The sequence below is a fragment of the Plectropomus leopardus genome, chromosome 3, assembly GCF_008729295.1.
Source record: "Plectropomus leopardus isolate mb chromosome 3, YSFRI_Pleo_2.0, whole genome shotgun sequence".
Lineage (NCBI taxonomy): Eukaryota > Metazoa > Chordata > Actinopteri > Perciformes > Serranidae > Plectropomus > Plectropomus leopardus.
In genome coordinates, this window is record NC_056465.1 from 762,965 (window position 1) to 784,264 (window position 21,300).

The 21,300-nt window shown below is 39.2% G+C and overlaps 1 pseudogene; it reads left to right on the forward strand.

Annotated features, from left to right (window-relative positions):
* The first annotated feature begins 16,108 nt into the window (after window positions 1-16,108).
* Window positions 16,109-17,650, forward strand: LOC121962309 (annotated as a pseudogene).
* The last annotated feature ends 3,650 nt before the right edge of the window (window positions 17,651-21,300 follow it).

A 21,300-nucleotide genomic window follows, 5' to 3' on the forward strand; every position in this document is an offset into this window, starting at 1 on the left:
GTAATCTGCTTTGTGTGTGAAATAAACTGTTACCAACTGTACCTGAGATGCTGTCTTTCATTTGGGTCCTGCCATGAACCGTGACACGGGGATCAGACCGGACCAGCAAAACTTGATATCGACCCAACTCTATTTATAAATGTCATGAATACCTTATACATCTTACACTATATATTATAACAATGTTAAATTGTCAACATTAACAAGTACAGAGTGTGTACTTTGGGCCAACAGTCTGAAAGCCTGTGAGTAGAGCAGTAACTTGAACATGAATAGTTGTTAACATGGATAATGACACATACTAATGTTGTGGATCATGCTCTAACTGAGTTAGCCACCGGAATGCACTGTTCCTTTTCAGATCTTGAGTTCTACACATTTATCATCAAGTCATTCTTGAGAGTCTGCACCCTGAGTGACAGTTTACAGTCATCTAGACCGAGCAACACTTTCTGAATAAATTGAAAAGATTTGTTCAGTCCTTTGGGATAGCTGAGATATAGTGTTGTTGTATTGTGTGGACATCATGCATTTCCTAAGAAAATTAAAATAGTGTAAATACTGTGACAGGTTTACTAATCACACCTGATGCCAAACAGTCCCAACCAATTGGCCACATCAGAGCATCAATCAATCAAGATAACAGTGACATTTTTGGTGCACTCCAAAAAATTGCGGAATTCAAAAGCTCATTTGAAATTATTACAATTAACCCCAACGTTTCACACAGATTTAACCTGTGAAATGTATAATCACCTGTTCATCGTGGACTTTGAAAATGTCAACCAGAGCATCTGCAGCCTTTCCAGTTTTGGAAGCCCTCTGCCGAAATAAGGTCATCAAATGAGGAGTGTGACGATCAAGTCCAGCATAGAATGTGTTAGGCAGGTTCTGGCTGGTTATCTGTTGGAACTTTGCACACAGTACAGTAACAACAATTAGCTATTTCAAGATGAGTTGAATTAAACAAAACTACACATAAAAAAAAACGGTACATATATGATTGGCAAAAGAAAACAGGTGAAAGATTTGATCCATTACCTCAGACTGCATATAAAGAGCAGGCCAAAGGTCAAGAGTTGGTTCACTGTTGAGCAGGACATCACTATGGTCTGTCGCCACAGGGAAAATGTGGTCTGCATCATCTTACTAATGAGGGGTAGGTCTCTCTTAGTCTTCTTCAGTTCTTCAACAATGGTCTGCCTTATACTTTCAAGACTTGAGGGCTCCTCTTCTTGGGGAAAGTTGGGTCTGTGTTGAGTTCTGACTTGAGTGTTGACTTCTGCGCGCTTGGGTCTTTTGATGTTTGAGTGTGACGGTTCATTCTCAGGGTTTTTTTGGCTTCGTGCTCCAGCATTTACAGTGTCCTCCTGACACCCATCCCTACTCATCTTGGTCCTGTAATTGCCCATTTTAAACTTGATGTTGTTCTTCCAGGCGTTCCATCCAGTGTCAGATACTACTTCTTTTAAACAGGGATGTTTGGCCACAAGGGCCTCAGCTGCCATTGCTATCATGTGGGCTATGTGGCTCCTCTAACACTAACATGGGCGCTGAAATGAAAAGAAGACATTCCATGATACACATGCAGAGTGCATCAGATAATACAGAGTAGGCAGCAGGCAGTATGGCTGGCAGCAAGGATAAAAAAAAGGGATTTATTCATATCGTGCCTACCCTTAGTGGATCCGAACTTATAGGGTAAGGAATTAATTTGCAGAGGACAAATTTTTCTATGGATGTAAGTTTTTGAGCCATGACAAGGTGAGGCTTGTTTTTAGTCGCACCAACTACTGATCTGCAATTTTTAATGTCTACTTCTCCGCTTTATGAACTACAAATTTCGGGACTCAAAAATAGCCCTTGTTTTCCCCCAGTTTGATTCATTGAAACAGCTGTAAACACGTTTGTGCAGAATTGGAATTGTCTCAGATTCTTCCTCCAGCTGCCTGGCCTCCATCTTGAAAGCACACTGATGTATGAAGTCAGATGCAAAGAATCTGTATACATGTGTCACCGAGTGGAGTGAACACGACAGGGTGCAAGACCACTGATATTCTGTTGGGGGAGCAACCAAGACTTCACAACACGAGCTAGAGGGAAATTTTTCGTATAAAGAAAATAGATTTTATAATTTTATTACAACATAATAAGATAAAATGTTACTGTTTAGAGTCCGTTAAAAGAGTCCACAGTCCATTTGACCCCGGGGTCAAATGGACTGTCTCACTTGTATGAACTACTTTGGAGTCAACAGCAGCAAGACATCTATCCTGTATGCAGAGAGTGGGACTGTGTCATTGAACTCAGATTTTAGGTGGAGAGACAGGCTTGTCTGTGTGGCTGACGCTCGTAGGACCGTAGATGTTCTACATACCAGGAGTCATAATCACAGCAGACAAAAGAAACATTGTGATTAACAAGGTAGATCTGTGCGACTCCAGCTGACACAAACAGTCCACTGCTATAGTCTGTGCTATCAATGGTCACCTTTGATGTCTGGTAGACGGTGTCACTAGTTGTTTGTCCTCTAATGTAGGTCTGAGCAACTTCTGGTAGAGTTGAAACCAAAACTGTGTCAACCCTGGACGCTTGTGTTTTTGGCTTGAAAAATGATGGTGCACCAAGGTGATATGCCATCATGTGTTGGTGTCTGACTGCCAGTGTCTTCAAAATGTTTTTGAAGTTTTGAGCGTCATGTACCACTTTTTTGAAAAAGCTATGTTTGGCCTCAAATCGCATGGTCTAAACATGCACCAAGGGACCAAAGCACTTCACAAGGGTGGGATAATGCTTTACATTGGGATGTTTAGGACGAAGCCTAAGCTCGGGGAATACCTCTCTCAGTATCTGTCTGTGATCACTGATTTTGCACACAAAATAGTCCAAGTAAATGATGGGCACAATGATTATTCCACCAGTTCTTTTAATTCCATCAAAACTGCCCATGCAGCATTTCCCTCTGGTTCTTTACTGCCTACAAGTAATGGAAGTAGTCCCGAGTCATGAATGTTTTGGGAAGTAGCTGAGGTCTGTTTACTATATCAGTATGCTGATATGGGAATGATGTGATCTTTTGGTTCAAATACTCTAAAGTATAGTGCTTCAGCTGAACCATTTCTTTAATGCAAACAGCAAGTTCAATAGGAACGATACCTTCCAGAAGATAATGTAGTATATCTGGAGGAAATCGTGTGATTGGATGGAAGTAATGCAGTGACTCACTCAAGACAATTACTTTGAACACCAAACTGGCTGCTGTCATTCTCCAGGACATGAAGGTCATGATTGGCCTTGGTTAACTGAACAAACTCTTCCTCTTTGACTTCAGTTGTTTAAAACTGTTCATTTGTGGCCATGCAGAATCTGCAAACATACTCTGCTCTGAACGACTCCAAAAAACTACCCAATCCACTGGCTGCCAGATTGTCAGCAGAGACACAAAAGAAAGTGCCTTTGAGATTCTGACCAACAGATTCAATGAACACATCATTCTTTTAAAGAGTGTGAACATCACGCAGCAATGGAGCGAGTACAGCTGTAATATCCATATTTCTGGACATCTGTCACTTTGCTAGCAAAGCGAGCTGTATAGTGTGAATTGCTGATCGATAATTGGGTGGCAGATTGGCAAAGAACCAATGTACTGCCCAAAGTTTGTAAAATTTTGTATGATGTGCCAAGAGGGTTAGCAATTGCCAGCTCATCAATATATAGCTTGATTGCTAGGTTTAGATCTTTGTTGAGAGTAACTGCTTTTCATGGAAATGAGAACCATCACGACATGACACATAATGACCAGTGTCTGTGTTTGGTTATCTGATCTTGTCTGTGTTTTTAAATAACTCTTGAATCATATGACGTATTAGAAAATACATAATTGTATGACCAGGTGGCTCCAGATGGTACTCTACTGGTATTACCAGAGAATAGTTGTGCTCTACAAATGTCTTTCTTTGCTTGGAAGAGGACAACTCTGCACCTTTGTAGGTAGCACTAAATACACTATAAAAGTCCATGGCAGCTCTGACAACTTCATTGAGTGTAGAATCTGTAATACTGTGACTGTATCTTTGCAATGTATCCTTAACTGTCTCCTTTATCAAAGGCTCAGATAAAGAGAAGATCTGATTCAAGTGATCCACTATTTCTTGTGTAGCTGTGTTTGATACATGAGGGATAGTCTGCATCTTTCGAAAAAGAGAAGTCACATTAAGTTTGAGCTGATTTTTGAGTTCGAAAATATCACACTGCTCATCATCCTCTATTTCTGTGCTCTGACCTGGACACTCATGCAAATCATTAGTGACATCAGAGCTAGTGGCTTTAAGATTCTGAATATGCTCACAGATGATGTTATTACAAAAGTCTGATGCCGGACTTGCTTGGTGTACTCTGCTTTTATGGGAATTGAATGAAGAGTACACATTTGTGCTATAGTTACAATCTTTGTATGGGCATACCACTGTTTCATGTTTTCTAAGTGTGTTCTTATGTGACTGAGGAGCACAGATTCAGAAAAAGGTTGCTGAAATGTGCATAGGCACTTGAATGTCGCACGTTCCTGACTCTGACCTGCACTGCTCCTGCGTTCTGTAGTATGGTATTGGTAATGAGTCCCCAGCGCACTAAGCGTCTTAAATGTGCACATGCAATCATCATGAAGACATGGCAGTGGGCTTACCAAGTGGCTGTGCTGCAGTCTACAATGTTGAGTCTACAGTCTACAAATGAGTACTGGTAATGAAATAGGATGTACACAACTTACAGTTCCAAGCCATATAGGGGCAGCAACCTGAAACACAAGAAAAAATTGGTTGTTGGCACAAGTATTAGAGTACGACAAATATACTAACACTGAGTAAAACTCAGATCCAAACAGCAGCTTTTGCATGTCCCGTTATCAGCCTCCTATTTCACAGGCAACAGTCAGAGCAGTGATGAGATGAAGCATCCTTTTCATCTTCTGCTAAATGACTTTCTTTTCTTTCTTTCTTTCTTTGCTGTTTGTTGGAGGTGAGCCAAGAGGTGACAATGGTCAACTATTTATCTCCAGGACAGTATGAACATATGCACCATAGACAGTATAAATGAATGGACGTAGCTCATGTGATGTCACCCATTTGGCATTTCAGCTGTCGCCTTCTTGTTTTTTGGAGCAAGAAGTGACCATATTTGGATGAGAGGCTGTGGAGCTGTGAAGGAGCGAGGGGTTGATCTGACTCATATTTGTAGTGAAGCCTCACAGATACATTACAGTGATAACTGTCCAGCCAGTTATTATTCATTGTGAAACTATAATGTTGTGGAAATCTCCCATTGTCCCCATAAATCCAGACTCCCATTGTCCTCATAAGCTGTGCATCAATTGATCTATTTAGTGGGAGTGGACTTAATAAAAAAATATAAAAAAATAATAATAAGACAAAGAGATGCAAAAAATATGTTAATTTACCGCCCAACCTGCAAACCGCAAACTTTATGTATTACAGCAGCTCAACTGTCAGAACTAAGCATGGCGTGTTGAGACATTTTTTACAGGGTTGGCCCAAGTGGGGCACTTACTTATGCAGGAGTGGCATAAATGCACACATGACGGCATAGCTTTAATTTACCATTTTTGTCTGCACGACCCATAGCTACTTAAAATTACTGACATTGCACTGTTTTACATTCCTATCTCTTTAGTTTAAGAGATAAATAGACCAACAAATCAAAACACAACAGAGTGACAAACTTAGAAATCGTTTCTACAAAACTAAATTATATAATAGCAAGAATAGAGTGTCAATGTATTTGTAAATTTAGTCAGACCAGACACCACCCTGGTCAAAACTGGTCAAAAAGTTCCAATTGACTAAGCAGATAGCCAATCAAAGTGGGGTGGCACCTGAGGTGGCCAATGAGATTTCAGGGGCCACTCTTTAGACACACCCTGGAACTGAGGACAGAGGTGGGTGCGATGATGCTCTCCAAGAAGTTTGTGTAAGATAGAGAGAGAGAGAGAAACAGACAGAGAGGAGGAGAAGATGAGGGTGGACTACTTAACTCAATATTTATGCAAGAAATATTTTGCATAAATAGTGCTTCGTCACTTTTTGTCCTGCCTGACTAAAACGCCCGTAATATTATTAATCACTAATTATTAAATGGCATGGTTTCCATTAATATAGCTGATGTGAATAGAAGTGTTACTGTTATGGTTATTTTAGGAGCCCCTAATCCATTTTGTAAAATAATTTAAATCATAATTGTTCATCTGCTGTATATATACAGTACTGTGACAAAAGCTTAGGCCACCATAGATGTAATGAGGACAAGTAGTAATGAGGACATAATATATCCGTACATTTATTGCTTAGTCTCTTTATGAAGTTACGAAGAATACAGAGAACATGTGCAGTGTTTTAAAAGAGCAACAAATTCCAAACAAAATAGCTTCTTCTGACTGAAGTAAATATTTAGTTTGAAACATGGAATCATACAACCATAACGTAAGGTAGCTCAGACAATTATTATTGAGCTTTGGACATGACTTGAATGATACCTGGTGTTAATACACCAGATTAGTAAATCTCATAATGCCTGCCTAAGAGAGTTCAAGATATGCTAAGTGGAAAGGGAGGTCACAGTAAATATTTGCAACTTAAGCCTGATGAAGTTGTTCTATTCTATTATTCTGAAATATTTGCATTTTTAATACTGTATACTGGTTCTATTTTAGTGAAGAGACTACTGAGAAATAAATATGTATGGTCATTATAACCTTGCTAAAATTTTAAAGTGGCCTAAGACTTTTGCATAGTACTGTATATGCAGTATATATATATGTATTACAAACATATTATTGTTTTGTTTTTTAAATTTTATTTAGTGATGCAGTACATTGCACAACAAGTGAAGACATGATGAAAGCAACATTTTGTGGGAGACGTGACATTATGTGTATACACTTAGGATGGCAAAAACAAGACAAGACAGAAACAAGCAGGAACTAAGGGGATGTTGTCACATGCTATGTTGAGGGTGTTGAAAGGCTGTGTTTGTGTGTGTGTGTGTGTGTGTGTGTTGTGTGTGTGTGCACTCGCGCATATATATAACAGTGGACATACTTATCGTTACACAGTCACCAACAGGGAACTGCAAAACCAACAGGGGACATTTTTTAGGTCCCCACTTGGTCATGCTCTAAATCATCATAAAGTCATGTGTTATGGCCTCTGGTGAAATTTTTCAGATTTTGCCAAGAGGGGACCTAAATGTGTGTGAGTGTTTATATCCATATTCAGAGCCGTCCCTGCAGGTTGGAGCAGGTATTTGAACAACCCATTCACACACGTCACTTTTAACACTCCTCTCCAGGGTGAATGGCTTGCAGTCCCCAGCAGCCTTTCAGACTGCAGATGGGCCGTTAAACAGGCTTTAGTTATGTTAATGTGGATGACATGAAGGCCACAGAATGTAATGTATCAAATATGATACAAATAGCATTATAGGGTTAATAAAGACACCAGTCTCCTGAAACGTGATTTGTTATTAGTCTTTGTATTAAAATTCAAGGCTTGGCTTTAGGTGATTTCATAAGTTTTAAGCTCTATACTGTATTAAAATAAAGGCAGGAGAGAAATCAGTATTTTAGAGCCTTAAAAAAATCAAGAAAACTATCAACCAAGCAGAATAAACCTTTACATAAAATGATCAGCAGTAAGATTCTTTCTTTTTAGGTTTAATTATGTAAAATAATGTAACATCAGACCTTGACTAGACCTTTAAAGTTGTTCAGTCCCTGACGATACTGACCTGACCAGTTTTCACAAGCACTGAATGTCAATCAGTTTTTCAATATACTTCAATATACATTCTCAGTCTGTACTCATAGAAATGTAATTTGTTTGTGGGTGCACATTATAGAAAACATGTCCAAACATAGGGTAATACAACATGAGTCCACTGTTGGCTGGTACATAATGACAGTTAGTTCCCTCTTGGATAGCATGGAGTACGTTCACACTCCACCATGTGAAGAATAAATAAAATAATATAGATAAGACTATACTCAAAAATAATCTCACCTAAATAATTTAAAAATGATTCCTCAACTATGATTACAATGACTGTGATTATTATAATTATAACTAATATTTTATAACAAACTATAAAGGCTCAGTTTTAGTGGATGGTTTAACCATTTTATAGCTTGACACTGTTTTACAATACGGCTTCCCCAGAGGGCAAGGGAATATTTTAAAATCTAAAGAAAGGAGAAATAACAACAACAATAATAATAATAATAATAATAATAATAATATAATAATAATAATAATGGTAGGAAGAAAATGTGGAGAGAAAATACCAGCAAGATCTTTACTTATTTTAATGAATTGCTTAAATTAGTTTATTATCAGAATTTAACTTAACCTTGAGATTAGCTCAATCCTCCAAAACTCCCTTTGAGTTTTTAGATGCACTAGAAGCACTAGATTTCCGTCAATCTTACAATGTACATATGTTTTGTTTCTCTATAATCACAGGAATACATTTTGTTTGCTGATCTATCTACTCTACAGGCAAAAGAGGTCCACACTTGTGTAGTATAAAGCAACAGGGGTCCACTTTTAGCTGGTACATAATGATACAAGTTACTTGTAAATATATTCTAAACTAAATCATGCATTTTTTTGCTTCTAAAAGGATCTGTAAGTATGTATTTTTGTAACTGAATATAAAGGCTCAGCCGTTGTGGATGTCTTTACCATTTTATAGCTTGACACTGTGTTTAAAAAGGGGGCTACCCCAGTCCATTATCATTGTTAACTTTTCAAATACATTCCCTCTGTCAGTGCTTTTGGTATACGTGCATCCATCTGGATCATGGCAGGATGATGCGAGATGAGAACATAGCCGGACAGAGCCAGTGGCATTGTTATTATGCGTCAGTAGACAGCCAGACAGCACCAGGCACATCTGCATACATCTTGCGCGGCTAGCATCACTTGAGAATATGGATGGACATACTCAAAACTTCCATTTAACAGTTTTTTACAAGCAAAAAAAATGCCATGCAAGTTTTAGGTTTTATTTTTGAGGATTTAAAGTTTTTTTTCTTTCTATTGGGAAAAGAATATTAAAACAAAAATGTTATTATTTTTTTTAAAAAAAAGAATTAAAAAAATTTCATATGGGACAGTCATCATTGAATGATGCCTTTTTAGAGCCAATATTCGCATAAAATGAAGCAAATAATTTAAAAATAGCTTTGCTGGTCCAAAGTCTTCTTTGTAAAACATCAGAGCCAGTCAGAAATACTTAGAGGGCAACTGAGGAACTGAGTGGATTAGTTGTGGGCAGATGTACAGTGAAAATCAGATTTTAACCGGTTTAAATTGTTAAGAATTCTGTATAGGTGCAGTGATTTGACAAATTGCAGGGTCTCCCATAATTCACAGGAATCAGCTGAATTTGGCATTTATTGTTATGGTTGCAATCCAATGTATGTGTGCCCATCTATAGGAATCCATTTTATTTGTCGCTCCACATTGCAGAAAAGAGGTCCACACTTGAGTGACGAGTGAGTGATGAGTGATGAGTCCACTGTTGGCTGGTATATAATGACACAAGTTCCATCTTAGATATATAGTATAGTGACATTTCCCATTTCAACATGGATAAACGACAAAGAATAGGAAAAAAATAAGTTAGATGCATTATTGTTCAAAGAAAATAATCTTACAAAAATGTAATAATAAAATTATTTATTTTTTTAGGAAATTGGAGATAGAAAATATCATTTTAGTTTTTTCGTACATTGCTTTTTTGAATTGTGGACCTGAAAAAGTTTTTCAGTTGCTGTTTAGAGTGTGCTCCTTTTTACCTTGTGTTGAAAACACATTGACAACCCATCATGATATAAATGACTAGAGCAATCTTTAATGGTATTTATAATATGGGAGGTTTTGTGAGTCATCAGTTTGTCTCAGTTACAGGGATAAGTCAGTTAGAGGAATGATTTAACCTCTGAAACCCTCTGTTCAACTGCTGAGATGAACTATTTCAAATTCCATAGGTTTTTGGCTGTACTTTTGACTGTACTTTAGATAAGCACAGTGCTTATCTTAGCTGGTACAACATATCTCTGGATATTTACAGATTGAGCATATAATTCTCCACTCAAATTTCCACTAGCTTGAATACTGATACAAACGTTGTACTTTTATGGATAGTTAAATATTTGAACATATTTAATCACCTAATAATTACATGAATTTCATGGCATACCATTGTGATGTTACATAGTTTGTGCCAAGTTAACATTTAATTGTTCAATCATAGTCAAAGTGCAATCTAATCATAAATAAAAGGTTTGGTTTCAACTATAGGAGTAAAACAAAAACTAAAGAGTAAGAGTGATCGTCTGATCATCATGTTAAACATATTCAGGAAACAGAAAATAAAATGTCAGAATGCAACATTGAGCCAAAGAAAAAACATGGTGGGTTATTGTAGTTTTGTAACATAGGTTTTGTTATTGATCTGTAATGTTGAATTTATGTAGTCCATTTTTCACCTCCTGAACCCTTTTCATTTGAGCTGCAGTGATATAAATTTAAAAGGTTTGGTCATAAATCAATTTGAACTTATATATAAAAATAAATAAATAGTTTTCTAACCTATAAAACATTTAATAGGGGGCAAACGTTGTATGCATGCTTAACACAGCGCTGAGAAACAAAGCATTTTTTTTTAAATGACTGTAAGATTTAAAACAGCAAATGCAACTTTAAAATGGCCTCCCAAATAATATTTCAAGATCCACTACATGGTGTTTATTAACAGTTTAACAATATACCATCAGTAGTGTATCAGTGTATCAGTGTACCATCAGTAGTTGCAATTAATTTATTAGTTATCAAGGAGCACTGACAAAAGTGAAATTAACAGTCTGTTAACAGCCAGCTTAGGAAAGATGACACTGACATGTAAAATTACCAGCACATTTTATGGAGCGAAATGCATCCTAAAAGAGGTTAAATATTCATTTGTTTGTGAAAAAAATGTTGTTCATCTCTCTAAGATGTTAAACATTTGATTCAGTGGTGCTCTGCATTATTAAGTAAGCAATCACATGGTGTTATAGATATATTGTTAGATTTATGAGCCTTCAGTTGATGAAGCTGACAAAAATATGTAATTTCTTTTACACTGAAGAGGTGGAGCGACCAGCAACCATTTGATTCTCAGATCCTAACTTTGAATGTTGAACAGTGGAGACTGCTGCCACTGAGAAGTGAGTGACCTGCAGTGGGTGAGGGGGTTTGACTCTGTGCTAGTCAGTCTGTGAAAATCTGTCAGGCCTTGATTCTCTGCAGTGCGGGGGATGGTTTCTTCTAGCTGACGATGGTCGTTAGGACATGACACATTGAGCTAAGGGGTTGCTAACTTCTCATATCCAAGATGCTGTATCTGATTTAGACTGACTGAAACATGGCTTATTCCCCGTCCTGGGTTTAACAAGTGGCACACACTGCTTATCTTGGTTAGTACAACATCCCTGGATTATTGGGAAGAACACCCTGAAATTGTACGGAGTAGGCATACAATTCTCCACTTTAATTCCCATTTTAAATACTTGTACTATTGTGGATATTTAAGTAGTTGAACATATTCAGTCACCTAATAATTACATCTGTTTATTTCATGACATACCATTTTGATGTTGCACAGGTTATTGCCTCAAGTTTACATTTCATTATTCTAATTATAATAAAAGGTTCTGTTTTAACTAAAGAGGTAAAACAATACTACAGAATTAGATACTCTGTAAAGCATCTACAAACATGACAACAGAAGTGAGTGACCTGCAGTGGGTGAGGGGTTTGATTCTCTGCAAGTCAGTCTGTGAAAATCTGTCAGGCCTTGATTCTCTGCAGTGCGGGGGATGGCTTCTTCTAGCTGACGATGGTCGTTATGGTCGTGAGGACATTACACACTGGGCTTTAGGGTTGCTTACTTCTCATATCCTAGATGTCGTATCTGACTTAGACTTACTGAAACATGGCTTTTTCCCCTGTCCTGTGTTAGACAAGTGGATGTTGGGTAAGATAATGTTAAACTGTAAAGAGTAGAAATACAAGCAGAATTCCACATTTGTCGTCAATTGCACAATTGACTACAATTCAAAAAAAAGGAGTTAAACATGTTTTTCACATGAAGAAAAACATCTGCTCGGAAGTGACATAATAACCACATGTATGTAATATCACTGAAATAATTGAAAGGTAATTATTTCTTAAGTGGCCCTCTAAAGCAGTAGGGGCATCTTGGCTCTTAGTGGCTCTGTTTGTCTGAATTTTTAACGCAATGGCCATCAGAAACACATTAACATTAGTTAAAATTTAAGTGCTAAAGAGTTGTTTCAGTTGACAACACTGGAATGTAAAGACCTGTAAAGCTGAGTGTCAATGTAAACTTATTTTTAGCAATCTCACGTGCCTTCATGCACACTCTGTGCCACAGTGACAATGCTGCATATCAGCCCTGTATTTGCCAACTAATTTACAACTTTATGTGTTACCAACTATAGTTAAAAACAACCAAAAAATACATATAACAATAATAAAAACTTAGTTCTGGGTTGCACAAACCTCTTTGAATGGGGTTAACAGAAGACAACTTGTGAAGGCCCATTCATAGATGTGTATCCTGCTGTGATGGTTTTGAGATGAGGTGTTGGTGGCTCATCACCATTTCAATGCCCATCAAAAACACTAACATACCAGTTAAACTTTAAATGCTTAAGAAAAGTTTTAGTTCACAATACTGGAATTTAAAGTCCTGTAAAGCTGAGTGTTATTGTGAACTTATCGTAACATTTATTATGTGCCTTTCACTTCATGCACACTCATGCACTGTGACAATGCTGCATGCCAGTGTGTGTAGTATGTGTTACAGACTGTAGTCATTAAAAAACAAACATCTTTGAATGGGGTCTAGATTAGATAATGCTAAAATACACTTACAAACACAGTTGTTTCATCCATCACTGAAAAACTATTGTGAACACAAAGGAATACATTACAAAACAGGATATTTGGTGTTCAAATCCATTAACTATCTGCCATAATAACATGAAAAGATTCAGAGAACCTTGAGAAATCTCTGCATAAAAGGGACAAGGCTAAAAACCAAAAATGAATGGCCATGACCTTTGACCCATAAAGCTGCACTGCATTAAATACCAACATGATATCACAAAATGAGCACTGAAAACCACCGAAAACCACTGACAGTGAACACAGTTTATCACTGCATCTATAAATGCAAGTTAAGACTCTACTATCTAAAGTGAAAGCCAGATTCAACAAAATCCAGAAACACCACCGACTTCTTTGGACCTGAACTCATCTGTCATGTCACAGTTTGATATCTTTCTTTCGGAAGCAAACAGCTTTTAAGGTCTAGTCACAGACTTGTGTTAAATCATTTTATAGTGATTAATTAATTAAAATAAATATATTATTTATTAAAATAAGTAATTATATTGCTGATCATTTTATGTATAATGTTACTCGTTTTATAGATTTATTTTTCTGAAATTTTTGGTGATACTAAAGTTGTATACAGTAGTATACATTGGTAGTTACAATTGGTAGTTACAATGGTCTGGTCTATATATATATATATATATATATATATATATATATATATATATATATATATATATATAACAAAGACAACAATAAAGTCATTAACAGTAAATACTAAGTAAAGATAAAACTGAATTCACAGGATTATGGGAGCCTTCTTTAAAAGGTATACTTTGCTTTGGCAAGTATTATTTCTGTAATATTTATTATCACAAAAAAAGTTGATATATTGCGAGCAATAAAGTTTACATACCCATTTTTAAAGATTCAAATGAAGTTTTAGTGAAAAAGAAGCACTCAATAGGTGAGAGAACCAGGATAAACCAGTTTGACTGCAGTATATGGATGTCCCCTCTTTGATAGGCAGACGTCGCTCAAGGCTTCAGGTCCCCTCTTGGCAATTTCTTTAAAAAATTATAAAAATCACATTTGCAGTAATATTGTGAAAGAAGACCTCAAAAGTAAATTTTCAATTCTAGTTTTGTATTTTTAAAATGACTGCTAATAAAGGTTCCCTCTTTGATAGTACACCTGATAGTCCCCTATTATTATGTTCGCATGTATGTGTGTGTGTGTGTGTGTGTGTTGTAAATGGTTTGGAAAATAACTGGGTGGGGGAAATGTAAGTCTGAGGAGGAAATGTAGGAAAGGAATAAGCGAATTAGAAAAATAAATACTTAGATAAATAAATAAATGGATGAATAATGAGGTTGGAACAAAAAAAAGGAAAGAGAGAGAGAGAGAAAGAGGGGAAAAAACAAAAAAACATTTACTCCTAGCTTCCACCCTCAGCCTTCTCCCCTCCTTTAGTTTGTCTATCCCAGTTATTGTAATGCTCATTTTTGTGTTATAGCATAATGCAGGGGTGACGCCTTCCTCAGGTGCCCCAGGCCCTATTTATTCATCTAATTGCTAAACTGCTGGGTAATTAATATTTATCCCAGAAGCTTTTACATTTTTTCATTCACTTTTTTGTATTCTTCCTTTTCAGTTTGCATTATCATCATTTTTTTCTTCTTTTTCTGGATTATTGTTAACATGTATGAGATAAAGGGAGGAGCGAAGGGGTGTGACAGGAGGAGTAGGGAAGACAAGGAGATTAAAATAACTAAACGGGTAACTTATAATGATAAGAATAAGAACAAGAAAGTGAACAAGGAAAAGAAAAAGATAAGAATAGGACTCTGTAAGAAGGGACTCAGAATCACATGTTTGAGAATAGAATAGAATAGTCTTTATTGTCATTGTACTGGTACAACGAAATTGAGGATGCTCCCACAGAGCCACCGTACACCACAGAAGATTTGAAAGTGACATAAGACAAATAAACAACATAAGTGAGGTTTAATAAAAGGTATATATTAGTGCTGGGCCGTTAAACTGCGTTAACGTGCTGCGTTAACGCGGGATTCTTATCGCACGATAAGGAAATTATCGCGCGATAAACTATTCACTAAGTTGGGTCTATACAGTGAGCAAGGCACCAATTTCACTTTGTTGTTTAAGCGCGGATGTATACCTGGTCGAATTACGCGGGGGGGGGCGTGAACAAGGCGGAAGCTGGTCTGCCTGAGTGACCGGAGTGATTGGCTCAAGCCGTGTCACAAAGCTGCTGACTGTTAATGGTCTTCTTCATGACCTCTAATGTGGCCCACAGTTCAGTTAGGGTCATGTTATCAGAGGCTGCGCCCTCTGCTGTTCATTCCAGTTAGCAGGAAAAAGCTTTTTCCACATGGAGACAGAACCTGTGTTCCTAAATGTCTGTGTTTAACAAAATAAAAAAAAGTTAAACACCAAAGTAAATCTTATGGAACATTATTTTTCTTTACCAAATATTATAGTAGAATAGCTTTCTCAAGCATTTTGTGATGCATTTTCATCATTTAGATAGATAGATATTATTTTGAATGTCTTTGGCAAAATTCAAATCTATAATTTTAATCTAGATTAATCTAGATTAACTACAGGATTGCAGTGAGATTAATCTAGATTAAAAAAATTAATCTATGCCCAGCACTAGTATATATATATATATATATATATATATTATATATATATATAATATATATATATATATATATATATATATATATATATACATATATTATATTGGGGGTTGGGGGTGTTTTCCCGTGTTATGTGAGTCCATCTGTGAGTGATTTTGTGTGTATATATCCATGTTTGTTGGCAGTCCTGAGGTCCGTTTCACAAAGCAGGTGAAAACTCTGAGAAAGAAGTGTAACTCTAGCCTGTTTCACAGAGAGGGGTAACTTAAGCTCTCGGTCAGTTACCATAGTAACAGACTCTATGAACCTAACCTGGTCGGGACCAGCTTTTTCTCAATGAACCTGGAGTTTCTCTCTGTCTCCGCCCTCTTTCAGCCACATATGCTATTTGATTTCCTCATTCATTCATTCATTCAGTCAGCAGGCGAGTGTCGGAGTATAGTTCTGCCGTCTGTCAAAATGGTATGCCCCTTCATTAATGATCCAGTGGATGAAGGAGCAGCATTACTGCGCAGAGAATTAGGCCTAAATATTCATCGGGAGATTGTTTTCAGACCGCGGAGAGATGTTCTCGCATTTCCGGACAGTTATCTTTTTGAGCGGTACCGTTTCACATCACAGTCCATATTATACATACACAACCTAATCCGTCCTTACATTTGCAACATTACCAACCGCAGTCATGCTCTCACATCCCATCAGATATTGTGTGTTGTGCTGCAGTTCTTTGCAAATGGCAGTTTTCTTGTATAATGTCGGAGATGCAGAGCATTTAAGCAAGGCAACTGTATGCAGAGCGGTCAGAAAAGTGTGCCTGGCCCTGAAACGACTTTCTACACATCTTTGTCGTTTTCCCTGGACATAAACCTGTCAGAGCCATCAAGGAGGAGTTCCACAGGATTGCAGGTGAATGATGTAGAGATCTGTTAAATTAATTTTGAATCATATTCCGTTAATGACATTGTGCTGCAATCTCAGACTGGGATTAGTAATTTTAATTTCGTTTAGGGATTTCCCAGTGTGATTGGCTGCATAGATGGCACACACATCCCCATCACAGCTCCCTCACATAATGAAGCCGATTATGTAACAATGCCGATAATAGAAGTCCATTCACAGCATAAATGTGCAGGTAGGCTACAGGTAGATTGACTACTGTTTCAAAATGTTAAAGACTGCATCATAGTTCAACATCTGTTATTCTCTGTACTGCCAAGATCGTCTGTGATGCTGCACACATCATTTCCAATGTGGAGGCCAAGTGGCCTGGATCTGTTCATGACTCAAGGATTTATCGTGAGTCTAACCTGAGCAACAGACTGCAACGTGGTAAGCAGCCTAAAGATTTTCAAAATATAATTCACTAGTCTCCCTCCTTAAATATACTCTAATGCAGGCATGTCAAACTGGTCCACAGGGGGGGCGGCGTGGCTGCAGGTTTTTGTGCCAACCAACCAAGAGCACACAGTTTGACCAATCAACTGTCTGAAGACGGAGATCAGTTGATTAAATGAGTCAAGTCTGGTGTGCTGCTACTTGGTTGGAAACAAAACCTGCAGCCACACCGGCCCCCCTGTGGACCAGTTTGACATGCCTGCTCTAATGTATCCACTATATGTTACAGGAGAGTTTGATGGCCTTCTGCTGGGTGACAGGGCTTACCCATGCCAACCTAGGCTGATGACCCCATACCCTGACCCTGAACCAGGCCCCCAACAGAACTTCAACCGGGCTCACTGCAGGACAAGAGCCCGGGTGGAGATGACCATAGGCCTGCTGAAAGCCCGTTTCCAGTGCCTGCGTCACCTCAGGGTGACCCCTGAGAGGGCCTGTGATATTATTGTGGCATGTGTTGTTCTTCATAATATTGCCACTATTAGAGGAGAGCAACACCCTGCCCTACAAATTGAAGACCCAGATGATGACCCCATCCACCTGCCAGCTATCCAGGACGGCGGAGCAGTCAGAGACACCATATGCCATAATCACTTCAGAGTTTAAGTCACCATCATCACCACCACAGCAGTCAAATAAAGACATGATACAAATTTCATTTTGGTCTTCTTTATTTCTTGCTAATAAAAGAGCTAGTTTAGTCAATGTTCCAATAGTTAAAATAATTCATCTGTGACCATGCACCCACCTCTAACTTGTGCTCCAGTATTTCAATTTTCCAGATCGGCCCTCCTAATCTGGCGGTCCAAGTATTGTATTTCTTTATCTGTTTTTCTGGATTTTTTTTTTCTTTTTTACTGGTAACTGGGAACACATAGACAACATTAAATTATACAGTTGCACAGTTCCAATTCCACAGAATGAACCTCTGGTGTTTACTGAACATCCATCTCACTGTGTCCATCTGTGCAGTGGAAGTTGAGAGACCGTCCTGCTGTTGCCCAGCCATGCTCTGTTAAAAAGGATGAGAAATGTGCAATACTTCAGTGTAGGCTAAATGTCACACTCTATATTCCACCAGAATGTTAAGAAATGTGAATGGGAAGAGAACTATTAGTAACATACCTCTGTATGCCTTTCTCTGAATCCCTCTCTGTAAAGGCAGCAGACACAGTTTCATCCTCTTCATCCTAGATGAGTGATATGTTTCAGTATACTTAAACTACCATTTGGCAAAATCTTTGGAGTATTGCCTACTTACAGTTAAAAGGCCTGTTGTGGCGTGAAGGGGCTCCACCAGGCAGATAGCACCATCAGAATCTGTTGGGCCAAAAGAAAAAAAAAAGACATGAAAGAGAAATATATGTATGAATATGCTTTAAAAATATATTTATAGGCATATTATATTTTATAAAAGCACTTGCGTCTTGGGGGGTGGCCTCAGAGGATGAGCTCCCTCCAGGGATTCACTCACCCACTGGCCTTCCAAAATTCTGGCTTAGGGCCAGCTCCTCTGCCTCTGTTAGAGGTGGAGGTGCTGGGCCACCACCCGTTTTACGGGCATCTGCTTTCTTTCTGTTGGCTGAGTAGAAGTCTGTGTTAGTTTAAATAGACTTAATTATTTAACAAAACATTATATGGATAAAGACATTTAGGCTATGTGTGGGATAACAGCCACTTAATATTTAGGCTACTTTACAATGTAAAACATGATCAAAATGAGGTACCTCTATGAGATTGTGCCGAGGTCTTACCTGTTTGAACAATGTTTTTATATTTCATCTTAAGCTGCTGCCACTTGCGCTTCTCCCCCACGGGATTGCACCTAAATGAAATAAAATGAAATAAATTAATACGCTACCATTCAAACTGTTTTCCCCCGTAATAGTATTGTGATTGCAAAGGACTACATTTAAACTTACGCACTGACCTGGGCAGCAATATTCTCCCACGCCGTCTCCCTCTCTTTTGCAGCTGCAGCGGTGTTGCACTTCTTTCTAAAAACGTGTTCAAACTCCGCATATGAGCGCATTAAAATTTCCAATTCGAGTGGGGTGAAGAACGCAGCCCTCCGCTTCACCGTTGCCATGGTGACTCGTCGAATCGGGGCTCCATTGATGCTGGCTTTTTATAGTTGTGGTGCACGCGCTTAACTCCAGGTGAAACTACTCCAAGTTGATTAAACCAACTCAAATCAGCTGTTCTGGAACCGGAAACTCAGAGTTTCCTATCTCAGAGTAGATCAACTCAGAGTTCAGGGTTACACTCAGAGTTTGTTGAACCTGCTTTGTGAAACGGACCCCTGATGGCCCAGGGTAAGAAGCTATCAGTCAGTCTGCTGGTGTGAGACTTGGCTGACATGTAGCGCCTTCCGGTGGGCATTACTTCAAACAGCAGGTGGGCAGGGTGTGAGGGGTCTTCTGTGATGGCCTTGGTTTTACTGAGGCAGCAGGATGTGGAGATGTGTTTCAGGCTGGGCAGAGGGCAGCCGATGATCTTTTTTGCTGTTTTTATGACCCTCTGCACTGCGTACTTGTCCATGTCTGTGGAGCTTTTGTACCACACACCCAGACAGTACGTCAGGACGGTCTCCACAGATCGAAGGCCAGCAGCAGCTCCTGTCCAGGTTGTTCTTCCTGAGGACACGCAAGAAGTGTAGCCTCTGCTGAGCCTTTTTCACCAGGGACTTGGTGTTGAACGTCCAGGAGAGATAAGCAGAGATGTGGGTGCCCAGAAACCTGAAGGTGATGACAGTTTCCACCCGTTCTCCATTTATGAGGAGGGGGGTATGGTCCTGTCTGTTTTTCCTGAAGTCCATAATAAGTTCCTTGGACTTATGGACAATCAGGGTCAGGTTGTTCTCTGAGCACCAGAGTGACAGTTTCACTACCTCGGCCCTGTACGCAGTCTCATCCTCATCACTGATGAGTCCAACCACAGTGTCATCTGCATATTTAATAATGCAGTTGGTTGGGTGGGTCAGAGAACAGTCGTGGGTGTACAGGGCGTACAGTAGAGAGCTCAAAATGCAGCCTTGGGGGGGACCGGTGCTGAGTGTGAGTGTGGAGGAGTGGTGAGGACTGAGTCTCACAGACTGTGGGCGCCCCTGGGATACCATCAGGACCAGCAGCTTTCCTAGGGTTCACTGCTCTCAGGTTTTTCCTCACCTCATGCTCCTGGAGAGAGAGAGGTGGGGTGCTGGAGTCGAGAGGAAGCAGTGACTACTGACTACCAGATCTTGTCCTGGTGTACAGCATCGAAATTGAAGATTTTATAGTCTTTTTAACAGGTGTGCTTAGGACCCAGATGCAGTACAACAAAACGCTCTGGCGGTCGGTAATAACTTTTATTAATACCAACACAAATAAAGTTCAGCTTACAGATAGTCAGTTCGTTCTTCAGGTGGTAAGCCCAAGCAATGTCTCTGGGTTTCCCACGAAGAGAAGAAACGAAGCCTGTACCCACTGTGGCTGGTGAGGAGGAAGCCCCGTAGCACAACGAGCCGACAACACGTGTGGAAGCGTCATCAGGGGTCGAGCAGAAGAATGGTCGAGGGCAGGCAGGGGATCGGTAACCAGAAAATCCGTCTGCGAGGGCAGCAGCACCGACAGGGAACAGGCAGGAGGAACGTCGAAGCCGAGCAGAGGAGTCTTTACCGGAGAAGCCGTCAGATTTCCGGAACGCCGAAACAGAGCACGTGGTCGAGGACAGAAGGCAGGTAGGTACACTGGCAGGCAGGCGAGGAGAGCAGGTCGGGGACGGGCAGAGTCGGCAACGGAAGATCTGGCAGGTAAGCGCTGGAAAGACGTGCATAATAGCAGAGGACGATCTGGCAATGAGTGAGCGGGCTGAAGTGTGTTAAATACTGGGTTGATTGGTGATGAGCTGCAGCTGTGGGGAGAGCAGGCTGCAGCTGTGGGTGTGGCTTGCAGGTGGAGCAGAGCAGAGGAAGGGTGAATGGAAAAATACTGGCAGCGGGGGGAGGAGGAGGAAATGCAGGAATCATGACAGTCTTCCCTGAGAATCCCGCTCTTACAGACCATTATTTAATAACTTTAAATTTTTTGTTACTCGATTACACGCCACTAAGCAAGATTTACTATAGTAGATGTCTGTCCTAATTGATTCCTTCTGCATTGACCTCATGACTATGTCCCAATGTGACTGAGAATGCTTTTACTAATTTAAGTCACTCTCAAACTGATTATCTTTTTGAAAGTGTTACTGGCTCACTGCGATCAGCTCTCGACTGCATT